Here is an 18,388-nt window from a genome sequence, read left to right on the forward strand (position 1 = left end):
AGCTTTGTATTAAATGTATACACTTTTTGGCCCAACAGATAAAACTTTATTGATATTTATAGAAAAAAAAAACTAAAAAAATTGAAAACTTACAATGTCCGTAAACAGCTCAAAAAGAGTCAAATTATTTTAAAAATTTTATCGTATATATAAAATGCTAATATTAACATTCGGTGAAATTTTCAAGTTTCTACAGTCACTCGTTTTTCAATTACAACAAAATAAGAAAATCGTTACGTAAGAAATCGGGTGAATATCAAATGTTGTAAAAATATGAATTTCAAACGCCCATAAAAATTTAATTTGAGTTTCTTATAAATATTTTTTGTTTGATAAAGGTAGATAATATTATAAGGAATCTTGTATTACATTTTCATATCTTAGATTTAAAAAGAAAAATTTTTATGAATTTATAACTCGAAATAATTTGCAAATTTTCGTGATTTTTCCATATTTTGTCATTTTTTGAACTTTAAATGCTTATAAAAAAAAACTGTGACTAACGATTTTTAATATTTTTCATCTGCCTTTGAAACAATATACTAGGAGCCTTCTATTAAATTTTCAAGCTTTTTTATCCAACAAATAAAATTTTATTGATATTTTTAGAAAAAAAACTAAAAAAAAAATGAAAACTGACAATGTCCGTAAAGAGCTCAAAATAAGTCAAAATATTTTGAAAATTTTATCGTGTATAGAAAATGGAAATGTAAACATTCAGTCAAAATTTCATGCATCCACGGTCATTTTAAAGTTACACCAAAAACCAAAATCGATTTTCTCGAAAACAGATTTTGCGTAAAAATTCCCATTTTTCCTTAATTTTTCTTTTGTTTTTCCCGGCGCTTTTGAAAACTACTGGGAAATTTAAATTTTGACCTCCCCAATGCACCAACGATATTCACTTTCTGATCGAACAAGATACTGAAGTTGAAAATCGTATTATTATTTCGACTACTTATCGTGTACACAGACACAAAAAAAATAAAAAAAAAAATAAAAAAATAAAAAAATAAAAAAATAAAAAAATAAAAAAAAAATAAAAAAACACACATCATTGTAAAATCAATACATTCATCGTTCCACTCAGAATCTAAAATGGAAAACTGAAAATGTCCGTAAACAGTTTAAAATAAGTCAAAATATTTTGAAAATGTTATCAAGGTATAGGAATTGATAAAATAAACATATGGTATAAATTTCCATTATCTACAGTTATTCGTTTTTTAAATACAACAAAATAAGAAAATCGCTACATTACAAATCCAGTGAATATCAATTACAAGCTCATAAGAATTTAATTTGACTTTCCAAGAGACATTTTTTTGATAAAGATAGACATACTTATGAGGAATCTTGTATACAAATTTTCAAATCTTAGATTTAAAAATTAATTTTTTATGAATTTCTAACACAAAATAATTTGCACATTTTCGTGATTTGTACCAACGTATTTTGTTAAAATTCAAACTTTATATGCTTATAAAAAAAAAATTGTGACAATGTATTTTTAATATTTTTTAACTGTCATTTTAACAAGCTTTGTGACCCAACCAATAAAATTGTATTATAATTTATAGAAATATTTAATTTATTTATAATTTATAGAAAAAAAAAATAGGAAACTGAAAATGTCCATAAACAGCTCAAAACAAGTCACATTTAGTGAAAATTTCATGTGTCTACAGTCATTTGTTTTAGAGTTACATCAAAAGCCAAAATCGATTTTGTCGAAAAATTGTTGTTTTGTTTTTCTCTGCGCTTTTGAAAACAATTAGGAATTTTTACTTTTGACCCTCCAAAGTACCAACTAGATTCACTTTCCTATTATAAAACACGCCGTTGAATAAAATCTAAGCATTTTTACTGTTCTAACAGGTGATGACAGACAAAGATAAAAAAAACACACATCATTGTAAAACCAATACATTCATCGCTCCGCTCAGAATCTAAAACTATTTGTAATATCCTACATATTTAATATAAATTTATATTGTTATACTTTGAAGAAATCAATATTTTTGAACCTAATATGTACTCATAATATTTCTCTGAACACCCATAACACTACATAAAATATAGTATATGGAAAGAGTTGATGACATCGTGCTACCAAATCAATATTAAAATATTATGTTTATTGTTTATACATAAATTGTAATTATTAGTTATAGAATAGTTTTTAATTGACAAGTGTCTGTCACAGAATTTTATCATACACTATTAAATAACTATACATTTAGTATCATCATAAACACTGTACATACTACATATACTGTCTTGATTGTCGCGTGTCTTAGCATATTATGAGTTATTATTTTATTTTATTTTTACATTTATATGTGTTCATAATAATTAGGTCTCAAATATAATTTAGAAAAAATGTCTATCTCAGTCACATAATTACACAAATTCACAACAACAATGTTTATTAAAATGAAAATTTAAAAATTATGAAAATATTGTATGGAGTGTATCATTCCACCATCGTACCCATGGTATTTTTTCAATTTTTAACTGCGGTTCCGTACAAATTTAGAGAAGAAATAATATAACTATAAATATAAAAATCCTCAAAGCAAATACTTATATATAATTGTACATCTTAAAATACTCATAACTCGCTTAAAATATAATAAAATACTATGATATTTCCTAGATAATAATCTTAATTATTAACTTTTAATTTTATAAGAAGTCAATTCCCCTAATTTTTAAACCAACTTGATCTGCTGAGCGTAAAATTTTTGTTTTTTTTTATGTAAGTATTTTTAGTTATATATAAAATTACTTAAATATTTATATATTAGATTACTGTGTATTGTATACACAGTATATTATTTACCTTTTCCACTTCATGAAATATACAACTTTTCATGAATAGATCAATTTTGTATACGAGTAGTTTTATTGTTTCCGATCAGACATCAAAATTATATTATAATAAATAAATATTAAATATGTTTGGCTATTAAAAGTATCCAACTGATATTTTAATTTTACAGTAAAATCTAGACAAATGTGTTACTCGGAGTCGTTAAAATTACCTCCAACTAAAGATAAATAATTGTAGTGTTATTACTTTTTCTTGTCTAGATAATGTTATTACTTATAATTATAAAATGTATAATTTATATTTTATTAATACTTTAGTTGAAAAATCATTTAAGATTCATAAACAGGAATACGATTAATTTAAAAAAAATTAACTCATTTAAAACATTATATTCCTACATATTAGGTTTTTATTACATAATTACTAGTTACTACCAATACTTGAAAAAACTCAAAAATCACGTTAATCAATTAATTCAGCTAATTTAATCACTACACGTTTAGTATGTGTAATTTGTGTAGGTATTCATATTTGTTTTTTCATTAAACTGGTATGTAATTCTTAAGCTTCAATGAAAGTCTTTGATAAGATTATTACCAATTAAATGTTGTGTTTGTGTATGCAGTGAAATAGTGAATTAAAATCATGATGTATAGAATTCAATTTTGGATTAAATTTTAGTTTACTAACAATTTTTTTGTTTTTTATAAAAGCAAAGTCCACGGCGTAAGAGGGCATTGGACATTGGACGCCACATTTAAACTTATAAATATTTACAAAGATTGAAGTTTGCTTTGGTTTAATTTGTTGTAGAAGGTGCATTACCCATCTATAAAACATTAGATTATAATATAAACAATGTGTGTTTTGTATGAAATAGGTTCGTTTTTAATAAAAATCAAGAGTTGTTCGGACATAGCACGGGTCTGAGTTAATAGATTCTGACGTATTATTTTATAACACTTTAATAAATATTATATTATTGTAATATTATTATTTTTTTTTTTCATGTAATATTATACTAAACATTTTTTTTAAATGTATAGCGAATATTTATCAACATAGTACCTATTTTAAATTTGAACTTTAGTAACAAACATATATTAAACGTTTACCTTACTTGAAAAATCCCCCAAACATCAATATTTTTAATGATAATTAATAAATTAAGATAAAAAAGTAATTATTAAGCCATAATAATAAATGTTGAGACCTGTAATAGCACTGTAATCAGCTTAATATACCTAATTTATGTTTCATGAACCTGTACCTGTATCTAGAAATTGTTTTGTTTCTTTGCAATTAATAAAATAATACATTTTATTTTCTCTCAAAATATTGATGATTAATAACATTTGATGTAAAGACAATAATCTATAGATTGAATGTTATGAAAATATCTAAAAAAACAACAAAACAATAATAAATTGAATTAGTCTTTGCATGACTATTTTACATCGTATTTAAAGTACAGAGTATTATAATAATTATTGAATAGGTACCTAATATATAATAAACTACCTACGTCCTACAATAATTATTTAGCAATTTGGTTATTTAAACATATTTATAAAGCTTCTAGACTAAATCAAAAATTTTAAACTAAAAATTGGGTGACCTAATATTAAATTATTACTTATTGATATTTTTCAACCTCTGCCTGTCTGAGAATTATTAATCATTATTCACATACTTACTTACACATAATATCTAATAACTTATAAAAAATATAGTCTATATTATATGAAAAAATTACTGATACAAGAGTTGTATTATGCATACTTCTATATATATACTAGTCACTTGGTCACTTGGGTGGTTGGCGGTACGTTTAAATTCGAAAGCAATACTTAATAGTTATCGTGGCCCTGGCGTCATTAATCGGATTATGAGTATTAATAAGACCCATCATTTAATTAGCAAAAAAAATTTCTATGCATTTGGTTGAAAATGGGAGTGACAGTTTTTTTTCGTAATTGGGAACTTTTAAAGATTAGTTAGATCAAACTATTTTGTAAAAAAAAATCTCTATAAAGAGTAAAGACATTAAGTCCTAACTGTGGGCAAAATACTAAAAAAAAAAACATACCTATTGTAGAATCTACATACCTAGCTATTATAATATTATCTATATATTCATACTAATATGTAGTTTGCCATTATGAAACTATTATCCATTAAAAATACCATGACCACTGGCATATTATGATATTAAATTAGGTGCCTATGCATCAATGTCAAAATTAAATCTTTAGATATAATAATACTCTGACACTGAACTTGAAATCGAAATGAGGAATGACAAGACAGAGATCCAAAGATGAGTAGGTTGGCAACAAAAATATTATGGAAAAGTAACGACATCGACAACAACAACAACAACCACAACCACAACCACAACCACAACAACTACAACAAAAACAAAAACAACAACATAAATATCATGTCATCGCCGCCGCTACAGTTGAGTAAGGTTAATGTAGGTACGTAGAGAAAAATATAATGACGTCATTATACGTCGGACCTACTCGATTTATTTGCTACGTCGTCGTTGTCGTCGTCGTCCGTTGGCCCCATCGCATATTGAGTAGGTACTTATACCTTAAATACCTACGTCATCATATAACGTGTATAGAAACGAAAGTATATAGTAATAATAATAATAATAATAATAAATATATGCGACGATTACCCCCGTTTGGGTCAAGTCTCTTCTACCGCTTCCACCGATTACCGTTGTATCGATACCTAACTACAAGGGTCACGAAATCAGATGTACATATTATACCACCTCTACTTATGTGAGTGTTATATGTCGCGTGCCACCTTTGACGTAATAATATAGTCAAGACTCGAATCCCTATGTATACTATTAGTTTGGCAAAAACGAATTCCGATGAATTTGATGCTGTATTATAATTATTAATTTACTACCATCAGTTGTACGGTAATATATCATGATGACCCGACAATAATATATGGTATTATATTATGTTCACATGGGTTTGAAAATTTAACAATAGGTAAACCCAAATTGCAATTTTAGTTTAAAAAAAGGGGGGTTCTCGTTTGAAAAATAGAAGTTTGTATTGCCACAGAACAATCCTTAAATAGTATAAAAAATATCATAAATATAAAAATAGGGTCTTTAGGTAAAATCTAAATTTGAATAAATGTGCTATTAAAGGGAAAAACAGGGGTGTGCATGCTAAAGAATCACTCTGTATATTGGAATTTAAAATTTAATATTATATAGAGTATGATGTTAATTAAATATTCGTAACACGTTTACAATGTAATATTTATATAGTAACATCTATCTATAGAATATAGACTATTATAATTTATAATATAGGTACTTTTACCCTGTACATTTAATTAAATTAGATTTTTGGAAAATGTTTATATGCAATTACAATTATTTTAATCTTGTTCGGGCTTATTTAACTAACATCGTTCTAGGTGTAAGGTACTCAGTACTCACTGATTATATATAGCCGCATTACATTTTTAATTTTTGTACTTCAAAAAGAGCGTATTCCTCCTCTGGTTATCAGTCGATATAATTATAAACACTTTGGGTTTAGGTATGGTCAGGTCGTATGTACTTAACACACATGACACATGTATACAATATTTCTGGTCTCAGCCCTCCAGGATACAGTGACCGTGGGATACTGGATGTTGTGCGCACATCTTGCATTACTAACACCGGTACAAGAAATTATTTATTACTATTAATAAATACCTATTTTAAATTTGAAAACAACAGTAAGCCATATAATTTCAAAAATAATTTTGGAGCTATAAATTATTTATATAATCTTGCTGCCCCATTACAGCTAAAAATATCATAGGTAGTGAAAATGTTAGAATGCTGTATTAAAATGTTTAATAATCTTATTAAATGTATAAATCAAATAACTAAATAATATACGTTTGGAAAACAATTTACTATATTACAATTTTTTTGATATACCTAGTAGGACTCTTAGATATTGTTATTTTACAATTGATACGTCATCAAATACTATTAACTACCGATATATTTACTAATTAATAATTATTCAATTTATAGGTATGTATTTATAATTTATTATAATTTATAATAATTATAGGTACACCTATTCTATATTTGAACGATGTGTTTTATTATCTCATGACTCGTGTGCATCTAAGGTAAATATTTGATGTAAATTTGTTTAAATTGAAATCTGTGAACTTTATGAAATAATGACGTAGGTAGATATATTTCATTACGATTATACCTAGCATTATACTATTTGACAAAACATGATAACAATATATTAAATATTATATTATTATTACATATTATAATATACGAGTATCTACATGCATGCATTAAATTAAACATTAGTGTGAATGTATTCAACTGTGTTAATAGATAATTATTTTTAGTAACATATTTGTTCAATTTTATTTCAGATTAAACGCTTTTTTATTAAAGCTAAAACCTACAATTTATTATTTAATGCAATGAGATGAAAACAATTATTGCATATATTATGTGCAAACTGCAAACATACAGTTATCTATAGCGTGTTATATTGTTATTTAAACATTTGAAAACCTAACTATGAATGGCATTGACACACTTCTATCTCAATCAAGTGCCATGCCGTGAAGACTACTTAAAAAAAACGCTGATACCAAAGTTGAGTGGGGCGGTCTACTGCAGGGTAAGTGATTTTATATTTTTAATTATAAAAAATTCAAATATTGTATATTAGGAATAAATGTTTAATTTATAAGTTATAATAAATACATATTTTTCTTAAATGATTTGAAGAACAGTTGTATCTACACGTTTATATATACAAAAACTGTAAGGATTTATAGTTTAAAATGAGTACCACCGTACAGTGGTGTAACCCTAATAAAATATTATTATTTATATTATTTATATACCTACGAAAACTGTAAAATATTTAGTTTTATTTCTACTTAACTCCCCTCTCCTGACTACGCCACCGCGGCTGCTTATATTTTTTGCATCGATACTTTGCATTTTTCTGAAAAACTGCAGAAACATTTGAAAAACTTGTTTGTATGTTTGTTCAATTTCTAACCGAACATTGGTACATGATTTTTAATTACTTTACTATGTAAAAGAGTGTACGACGCAGAGTACAGACGTAATACATTGTAAAATCAGTATATATATATAAATATATATATATGGCACACGACAGCTATATCTATATAGGTACCTATAAAAATAGACAAAAGTAGATGCTAGTCACTACTCAGTGGCGTTTTCACTATAGATTTACGTATTATAGGTACAACCTAACCTATACGTTATACCTATGTATCCAGGTAAATATTAATACTAAATATTCTAAAACTAAATTTGTTTAAATATACAAATAATATATTATTTATATTTTATTTTTATATACCTAACTAATCTGAGTGTTAAAATTTCAAAATTTTTTTTTTAGTTACCTTTCTGCAAATAATTTTTTATAGTATTCAAATTTACAAAACTGACAATACTTTAGGTGCATAAATATTTTTTCTTATATCTACATGCGTATAGACGTACCTATACCTAGTCAATAAGCATTTTATGTTCTAAGTATTATTATTGAGTAATAAAATATAACTTCCTATGAAAATTATTTCAAATACTTACTTTTTGTGTACAATATTTAAAAAATTTAAAAAAACCCTTAATTTTAATAAATAAGTATAAACTATGAAATAGTAATTTATTTGGTCAGGTAAAAATTGATATAATGCTGTTATACCTACACAATATATGGCTAAATGATAATCATTTGTGCCAAATTACAAATAACTATACAGATTATGTAATGGCTATTTTTGACAATGTTGAGAATGCCTTGAAGTTTCACTTGACCGTGTTCACTGACGGTCGACCACATTTCGTTGTAAAAGAACATTCCGCATCAGATTGCTGTTATTGGCACATCATTATAATTCACGTTGTATTCCATTAAATCCACAGTCTTCCACTTTTTTTTTAGAAATTATTTAATATTTTTTTTTATGCTTATCAAATAACATTTTATGGTATCTTATAAAACGACATAATAATACCATTAATACCCCGTGGTTCTAATCCAAATATCCCATACGAATTCGTGCTTATATCGCCATTAACATTATATAATACGAGGTATCCAATTGGATGGGTACTACTGCTGTACAGTTTAATTATGCAATTGACATTTCGTATTTTAACAATGGTAGTTACTAGTTAGTAATACAATAAATTGAAAACTGTATTCAATAGGTGTATTTTGGTCTTTATTCACTTTCATAAAAGTTAATATTTCGCTTGGCCTGCAATAATGAACCTACTTCTAATAGATATATTACAATTCTAATCACGAATATCAATTGTTTATTCACATGCTACCCAACTATCAATCATAACTCATGACTTCAAGTTCTAACTGTACAAAGTAGAATAGTTTAATAAAATTATATAATAGTTAACAAATGATTAAACATAAATACTATACGTCATTATATTATTATGTATTATATTTCCAATATATTATTATTAACAAATTATATCAATGTTATATTAATTATCAATTATTTTTATTTTTATTTAGGTGTGGGTTATACAATTTTTAAGTAAACATAACAGTCGAATCATAACATCATCGTCATCATGGGTATGGTTATTACTTATTAATTATATTATGCCTAATTCTTAAATTATTTAATATTGTAACAGTTTCAACAAGTAAATGTTCCGTTTTAAAAATAAAAAAAATTCAGGTTTTAAAAAGATATTTATAAAAGTTAAAAACTCATTGCTAAAAATATCTTATGAACAATGACCAGTGGTCCGGTTTTGTAATTTTATACTTCAAACGTGTACCATAAAAGAATGCGGTCAAAAAGGAATGGACACATAGGGATTAAACACAAAATATTAGGTTAAAAAAAGTTGAGATAAAATGTCCAGTGTATCATCTTTAGTGTATCAAGTTGTTATACCACCACAAGCTAATAGATTAGTAAGGTGCGTTATTTTTTTCCCCTCTAATCAGCTATCAATAAGAGCATGCATGACAATAAATCAACAGTGTTTATTTTATGCGGTTAACCGGTCTTTATAAAATAAAATAAATTGCAAACGACCCAATAAAACTCCTCCCATGTATAATAAAGAACAACTCTTTTCAACATCAATTTCGCACCAGTTGCGTTCAGCGTTGTATTAGAAAAAATAGATTGCCGCACAATTATTGAATAATAATAGTAGGTAATATTATTTATTAAATATTAATATATGTGTATTAACATTTAAAATCAATTGCCAAATATTTAAATATACCTAGATGCTAGATGCTTAAATTAGTTTTTTCATAAAGTACTACAAAATTAAAGTACAAATTAATTACTTAGAATTTATTCTAGTTTAAATCCTAAACTAATAGGAACTTTCCACCTTCTATATTTTACTAAGGAATTTCTTAATATATACACACATTTAAATATTATATACTTAACAAGTGATTTATAATATACTATTTAAATTTTTTATTTTTTTATTTTTATATATTATAAATCGCTATTTAAAAGTAATAATAATTAGTATTAAGTAGTATCTAGTTATTTAGACATTAATTCGACCAATTTTTAATTTCTTATTTTAAAAATAAGTAAGGCATTGAACTAAAAATATTAAACATATATTATGTAAAATTATTGAATATTTGAAAATCAAAGTAAGTTTTAAAATAGTCTGAATCTTCTTGAATCGATTATAAACTGTTATTTGTTAAATTAATATGTAAGCACCTGCCAACTAATAATAGAAACATCGATTAATAAGGCAAATATTTATAATTCCTATTATGGTAAGATCATATGGTAAGACTCTGAACAATTTAATTGCTTTCTTAATCCTACATTGGAAAATGCCCATCAAATGTCTAATGCTAGTACCTTGTAAAAATATGATTTGAATTAATTGTTTAGACTAATATTGAAATTTTGTTACTGTTTTTTGTAAAAATTAAAAACACAGAAAAAATAATATTTAAATTACTTGGACAACATTATGAATTCTTAATACCTATATACCTATAACTATAGTGTAAATAATAAATGTACCAAATGTTCTCATGAAATACCTAGTATTTACAATACGTGCTTAAATCAATATTTAAAATTAAAATTGTATAGCTTATAGCTCATAGCTCAATTAATTAATAAAATTAAAATTATATTTTTAATACATTATATCATACGATTTGAAGTAAGTACTCTTAAGTTTAATATTTTGTATTTCTTGTTAATATTAGAAATAGAATAATATAAAGTTCAAAATAAAGTTCTTTACTATTAGCTACTGGTAGAATCCGCAACTGAGAGGTGTGCGTTATTTAAACGGGTCAAAGACCTGAGTAATACCAGAGAGAGAAAGTGAATCGGTACCCATTTGACAACGACACGCGTTCAATTTATTTACACGTGCACGTGTTTAGACATACGTTAGGTATACCTAAACCTAACCACCCCTAACGTTTAGTATATGATAATTAAAATTAAAAAAAATCCGTCCTTAAAAATAACACATGCCTAAATTAACCAGTTGTCCACTATTTGTATCGCTAACGAATGTTGTCGGATTTTTTTTTGAACGCACAACGCTGATAACCTTTCGGTATATAAAGTCAACGAACTGTAAAAATATTATTTTGAAATATTTTTCAAGGTTTTGAATTTATCTGTGGCCATTTGCTCGTATGACATGTATTTTAGTAATCGTATTAGTGTATTATACAATAAATACATTTTTGATTTAGCACTCCAAACCTATATTTGACCTTAAGTATTTCTGAATCAAAAACAATTTACACAATTTGTATATAAAAAAACAAATATAAGGCAGTATAATAGTATATACCTACTCTTAGTGCAGAGAAGGTTAGTAACCTTTTTTTTATTAGGTACATATAGTTACATTTTTTTTTTTAAATTAGCATGTTTTTGACAGCTAGTTTCAATGAGCATCGTCTTTGCGGAGAAAGTAATACTTCTAGCAAAAATCTGTTAGTTATATGTTGTGTGGGTCTGGTTTTCCCCTCTTCAATGATTTTACAATCCAAAATCTAGTAGTAGTGGTTCCTTAAGCCGGTTTTCAAACATATGTTTTTTTGTGTGAGCAAACTTATAGTTTACAATTTACGTAAAACTAATAATGTGTAACTAATAATGATCTATAGGTATAATTTGATACACATCATCATACAATATTAATATATTCTAAATTGAATTTACACTGATAAAATATTTAATTTCCTAATTATCATAATCGAGATTATCATCTATAGATCCTCTAGAAGGGACTTGGTAGGTAAGACCTGTCTTATATTTTAACTCTCGAAAAAATATCTTGCGCTATAGAACTAAAATACTTAATATTCTGCATAATATATAATTACATAACTGTAAGTAGTTTATATATATATAAACGTTTGTAGTAATATAATTTATTATTTTAATAACTTTAATATTATTTGAGTTATTCTTATTTAGTCTATTCGTAATTTTATGTTATATAACTGTACAAATTATTATATGACTATATTCTTACTTAGGTGTTCATAAATGTAAATTGTATGAGATAGTTCCTAAAAATGTTTTAAAATTATCATAATGTTTCAACCATAGTACCTATGTATAAAGATAGGTACTATTTTAATAAATATCAATGATTGATACATTTTAGTTACCATCGTGGTCAAGGTGAGTTATATTTTATCGGCAACATGAAGTACTTACATCATTTTTGTCATATATCGTAAGTTAATAATACAAATACTAATGATTAAGAGCGATTATTCCTATAACCTGCTCAACGCATCATGATTTTTAGATTATAACCTTTCTGCCCATTCCTTGTTTAAACAAGATCTACATAACAAACAAGGTTTAGGTAATATCCGTATTCCCTCTGGACGATCATCCTGCTGACCCATAGGTATTGCGTGACATCTAACCACCGTACAGTCAACTGTATGAAACTAAACGAACCGCATTGCTGTGCGATGTGAGTATGTGACTAAACATTTTTAATGTACTTATATGAGTTTTTTATTTTTTGAGAATATCAAACGGCTGATCATTTAAATAACATTATAGTGGTCAGGTTGGATGTCTGGTTCCATTCAGTGTGTCACTGTGTCTCTAATGATGAACTGGTTTTTTTTTTACCATGCGGTCAATGACCTCGAGCACTAGAGGCGACAGCACCTTTTCCTTGCTGGAAGACAGTCAATTTAAAGCGAACTCTTCTACTACTGACTACTGTACAGACAATAACTGCCTAAGTACCTATACAAAATATGGATTAAAATCAATATTTGTGGCTTGATATCATAGTAAAATTGTCACACATCGCACATAAGTATAATTGATTCAAAATTAGGATACTATAATATACTATAGTCTATAGCCGTATAGCTAATATGTTATTCTTTATTAATTTAGTAATCAGTATTTTTTTTTTTTTTTTTTTAACTTTATTTTAAAAACATACAATCTGTAATTTAAATTTACAATAAGCATGTATGCGGATGTACATTATTTTTTTTTTTTTGACCTGCGGCGCTTGAAAAAAAGAAGCCACCCAATAGCAGCACTTTATAACAGAAGTAGTAATCAGTATAAAAATAATTCTTTACAGAAATACTAAAGATTATAAGTATGAGTTCTTTTTAAACTCATAATGTATGTATTATGAAACATATACATTATATTTATGTTATGCACAATGCACATAATATATATGCAATTTGAATAACACTATAACAGTGACTTTTAAATCTTAAAATTTTACGGTTATAATGTTATACCTACTGGACTAGTACTGGTGAACAAATTTAAATTTGTTCTATTGACATTTATTTAATATACAAATCTTCAAAAAAAATATGTACCTATAATTTGTATTGAGTTTATTCTAAACATCACATTATCACTAGGTACGAAAAATTTACATCTGCTTGATGCGAGCCAAGTAATACAAGTGTGAAGTGTCCAACACCAAATATCTGGATATATTTAACCAGTCAGTATATATTATTAATATAATATGTATTTTTCAACATAAAGCTGAGTACAAGACTTAATTTAAATTAATAATAACTTATTACATAATATTAACTTTTGCTTCTTCGTACCTATCACGTGATAAATGTTCAGCTTAACTACGTTTCTTAGTACTTACCTAGTTACATAGGCGCAAATAGCGTTTGAGATTTAGGGGGGCTAATAGGGCCTTACTTTGATAATATCGAAAAAGCTTAAAATAAAATGTAGGAAATGTTTGGGAGGGCTATGGACATTTGCGCCTATACCTAGTTCATTAAGATGTATGAATGATAGTTAGCTAATTGTTTCTTGGATTATCGTGTATTAAATATCCAATCTTTGGTAATGAAAATAAAAAATGTTTTAACAATAAAAGTGAAAGACATACATTTTTAAAAATATTTGTAATTCAACCAAAAAAAATGGCCAAATATATTTGAAAGTACCTATATTAAGTGTTACGTGTAAGTTATATTATAATGTATATATAGTTTAAAGAAGTCGTAACATAGTTATGAATAGCACAACAGTAATTCGGGGAGTAAGTAAAATGAATTGGGAATCTTACAGATATTGGATGGTACAGCCGTACAGGTTTGAAATGGTTTGACACTTAAATGGTGGTGTATATAGTATCTACACCATAAATTTATATTCTAATGGATCCTAACATAGATTTATATAATTCTGATTTTGTATAAATCGAAAGTATGAATTTATTTAAAATAATACCTATAGTCGGCTGTTAGGTGATTTACATTTTGGATTAATGTAAGAGTCCGAAATTAATCGTTTGAGAAGTATGATGCCTATAGCCTATATATTATATTTGTAGTGCAAAATATTAATATTTTTTTCTGTTAAAGTTGGGGGAATTGTTCATTTCACTTATTCAAGATTATATTCTGTTATATACTTGGTCCTGGGTCCTTAAACAGCTCTATGTTGTCATAAGTGCTATCACGATACGCATCATATCGGCATAAACGGATACTTTATGTATTTATTAATTTAAAATACTGATACTTTGATGGTACGTTAAATAGAGAGAGATCGCTTCCTTGTGAACTACCTGCTAAAATTAAGATATATAAGAATCCCATCTAAGTATCTAAATGGAATGTGCCCCATGTTATTAATATATTATGAATGTATTAATAATTGGTGCAACTGTGCAAATTTATGTAAATATATTTTGGGTGTAAATTTAAACTATTGGTGTATCTAATATTCTGACTGGAGAAATTTTTACTAAGGAAAAGGGGTAATTTTGTATTTTTGTAGTAATTCAATACGGTTTGTAGAGACTTGAGTTTATCACCAAATATATTTTATATTAGAACTTTCTTAACATTTGGCTCTTTTTGTGCTATTTATAAATTTATTTTAATTACATTTACATGTATTACAATATTTTTGTTTGAGATTAAAATTGATTGAAAATTGAAATCACAACAAGCTGGTTTCATATAAGTTGTTCTGCTAAAGGTAAAAAATATTGAAAATACAAAGTTGCAATTTTTTTTAATAAGCATAAAATTTAACATTTTGCAACATTCATCAAAAACACAAACAATTTCAAACTATTTTGTAGTTATAAATGTATAAACTTATAGTTTACATCTTATATAAGGATTAAAAATGTAATAAAAGATTACTCGTATTTTTTTTACTGGAAATTAAAAAAAAATAAGCGTAAAGCCTCGTCATTTTGAACAAGCGATCTTGACGGCATTGGATATTCAAACGTATAAAATAACGATTTGTCCTCAACCGATTTTCATTATTAGTCAAAAATTAGGTACCTACTATTGAAGATATTGAATCTTGAAACATTTCTCTATTGATAATACTACTTAAATTATCATTTTCTGTACACAATAACACTTTCAAAATATTTAGAAATATTTTAAGCTATTTACTGGAATTAAAAAATTTAAATGTTAAACATTTTTTCTTTAGATGTTGATCAAAATTTTTATGCATGGACAAAAAGCTTGCAAAATTAAAATATGATTTTTCTCAAATTAAACATTTTATATACCTAGCTATTAAAAAATATTTATATAGATAGGCTCAACTTTTTTTCATAATCGTTTAAAGTTTAAAGTTTATATTTTGTCAAAATTGGATATTTAAACAAAAGTTAATTATTTTAGTTATTTTGTTGAATTTAAAAAAATATTATTTCTAGAGATTCCGGACATACAACACATTTTGCTCTACATATTTTATATTTACTATAGATACATTTTTTAAATTATTTTGATTAATTTTAAGCTATATATATTATACAATAATAGGCACCACGAACTTTTACACAGCGTTCAAGTCATTCAACGGTAAGTTTAACGGTATTGACTAATAAATTAACAACAACTATCGTAATATTATAATTATTTTTATATTATATGTGATTCAATTTTTTCAAACATTGGTTCAATCTACTAGACTATTAGTCTCCACTCAAAAATCGTTTTTCGTATGCAATAATTTATCATCTAATTAAAACGTAACATATTATCATTACAGTGACCTTCTCAATGACGAGGTACACTCGACAACTTCTAATAACAGTGACTATTCCCCGGTCTTAAAAAAAAATTGTTTTTAAATAACGGTAGGTAACTTAACACTTATGTAGTTATGTCATTTGTCATTCATGAATCCATTTGTAATAGAAACCTCTAAAATTAGAAAATTAGTAATTTTTAAATAAATTAAATTATAGTATTATAAAACTGATAAAAATACATGTCCATTATTTTTAGTTATTAAACATTTATTTTTATATTATGGCGCATATATATAGGTACAAAATATATACAACGTATATTATTAATTATTAGTATTATGTTAGTCTTATTGTAAATATGGAATACTTATACGACTATACCTACCATGGTAATATTGTATAGTACAGTTTTTTTTATCAAGAACTAGTTAAATTAAATACACTTTAACTTGTTTTTTGCTATGTATACTTTATTGTATCTTCAAGTGGCATCAACAATTATACTGGTTACATATATCTTATTTGTATTACACCCGTGTATAACATGGTTAAATTACGTGGGTCCTGCACTCCTACCACATAACACATTTGTATACCTTAATATACAGCTATAGTAGGTACATTTTTGTTTGAGAATAAAATATTTTAGAACAAAATATGTGTAGGTAAAAACATTAATTTGAATTAGTAGAGGTATTTTTATATTTTTATTTGTAAATAAATACTTGTATAGAAAATATTTGTTTTAAATTATACTTATCTTAGATGGATTTAAAATACGCATGAATAGATAATTAATTTAATATTTATGTTCTCATAATCTTATCAATAAATTGTATTAGTAGTAAAATTTTTTTCTAATAGATATTACCAAAAATAACCTAAAAAGCGTACCGTTAATATTCACATGTGATAGGAAAGTAGGTAGGTACCTATACATATTTTAATATACCTATTACGCACGTGCAAGGCGTAAGACAAAATATTCGAGTGTTGCGTGTTGCGTCCTCTTAAAATGAATATTGAATATTATGATATAAGCGACAATGTGACATGATAATTTATTAGACATACCTACTCTGTATATAAATATTATAAATCATATTAATTTATACGATACAGAGGTGATAATAAAGTACAGGTTAGGTACCTACCTATTCTATAATATCGTTGAAATCTAATAGATTACTTATTCATATTAATACCTTTACAAAAAATTAATATTATGTAATTTATAATTTCATATAATACTATAAAATAACACAATGCCTAACCAAACAATTAAAAAATTAATTGAGCATACATTTTAATAATACTATATGAAAAAAAACAAAAATCTATTGTATTTTTTGTTCATTGATTATTGAGGTAATAATATAAGTATAGAGGTAACCATTCATTTATTTGTGGTACACACTTTTCAAGGTGATAAAATGTGAAACGTTACGTAAAACATCTTTACATATTTAGCTGCTTTATGATTTCTGAACAATGTAATAAAAATATAGACACTATACGTCTACACCACAAAAAAATTGTTTTATTTAAAAAATGATAATTAAATATCTTAGAAAATATTAAATACAAGTATTTATTTAAATCTATATTTAAATATTCGGTATATATCTCTGTATTATAATTTACATATTTGTATAAATATTATTAACTAACCAAGGTATTGATATATATATAGATTTCACAATTATGTGTTCTACCTATATTTGTTTTATTGTTATGATCTATATATTTTTGTGTGCATCAAAGTAGAGTGATTCGTAATTGTCATATATATTATTTTCTCAGTGATTTTTCAAAACATAATAAGAACAATTTAAGAATTACAGTAAAATAATTTTACTTCATTTAATGTTTAAAAAATTATGTTGGTGAATCAATCTATCGAATTTGTATTACAAATTATTATCTAA

At 25.6% G+C, this 18,388-nt stretch overlaps 1 long non-coding RNA gene across 3 annotated transcripts; it reads left to right on the plus strand.

Annotated features, from left to right (window-relative positions):
* Positions 1 to 6,211: 6,211 nt before the first annotated feature.
* On the plus strand, positions 6,212 to 13,352 carry LOC107883166. 3 transcript variants are annotated; one of them, XR_003839702.1, is made up of 6 exons: positions 6,213 to 6,550; positions 7,283 to 7,536; positions 9,448 to 9,510; positions 12,582 to 12,653; positions 12,729 to 12,902; positions 12,995 to 13,352. It is a non-coding gene; the product is annotated as an uncharacterized LOC107883166 (long non-coding RNA). The 3 variants fall into 3 exon arrangements; XR_001679122.2 differs by having other exon boundaries at positions 6,212 to 6,550; positions 12,582 to 12,902; XR_003839703.1 differs by lacking the exon at positions 9,448 to 9,510 and having other exon boundaries at positions 6,212 to 6,550; positions 12,582 to 12,902.
* The last annotated feature ends 5,036 nt before the right edge of the window (positions 13,353 to 18,388 follow it).

This window comes from Acyrthosiphon pisum, chromosome A2, assembly GCF_005508785.2.
Source record: "Acyrthosiphon pisum isolate AL4f chromosome A2, pea_aphid_22Mar2018_4r6ur, whole genome shotgun sequence".
In the NCBI taxonomy this organism is placed as follows: Eukaryota; Metazoa; Arthropoda; class Insecta; order Hemiptera; family Aphididae; genus Acyrthosiphon; species Acyrthosiphon pisum.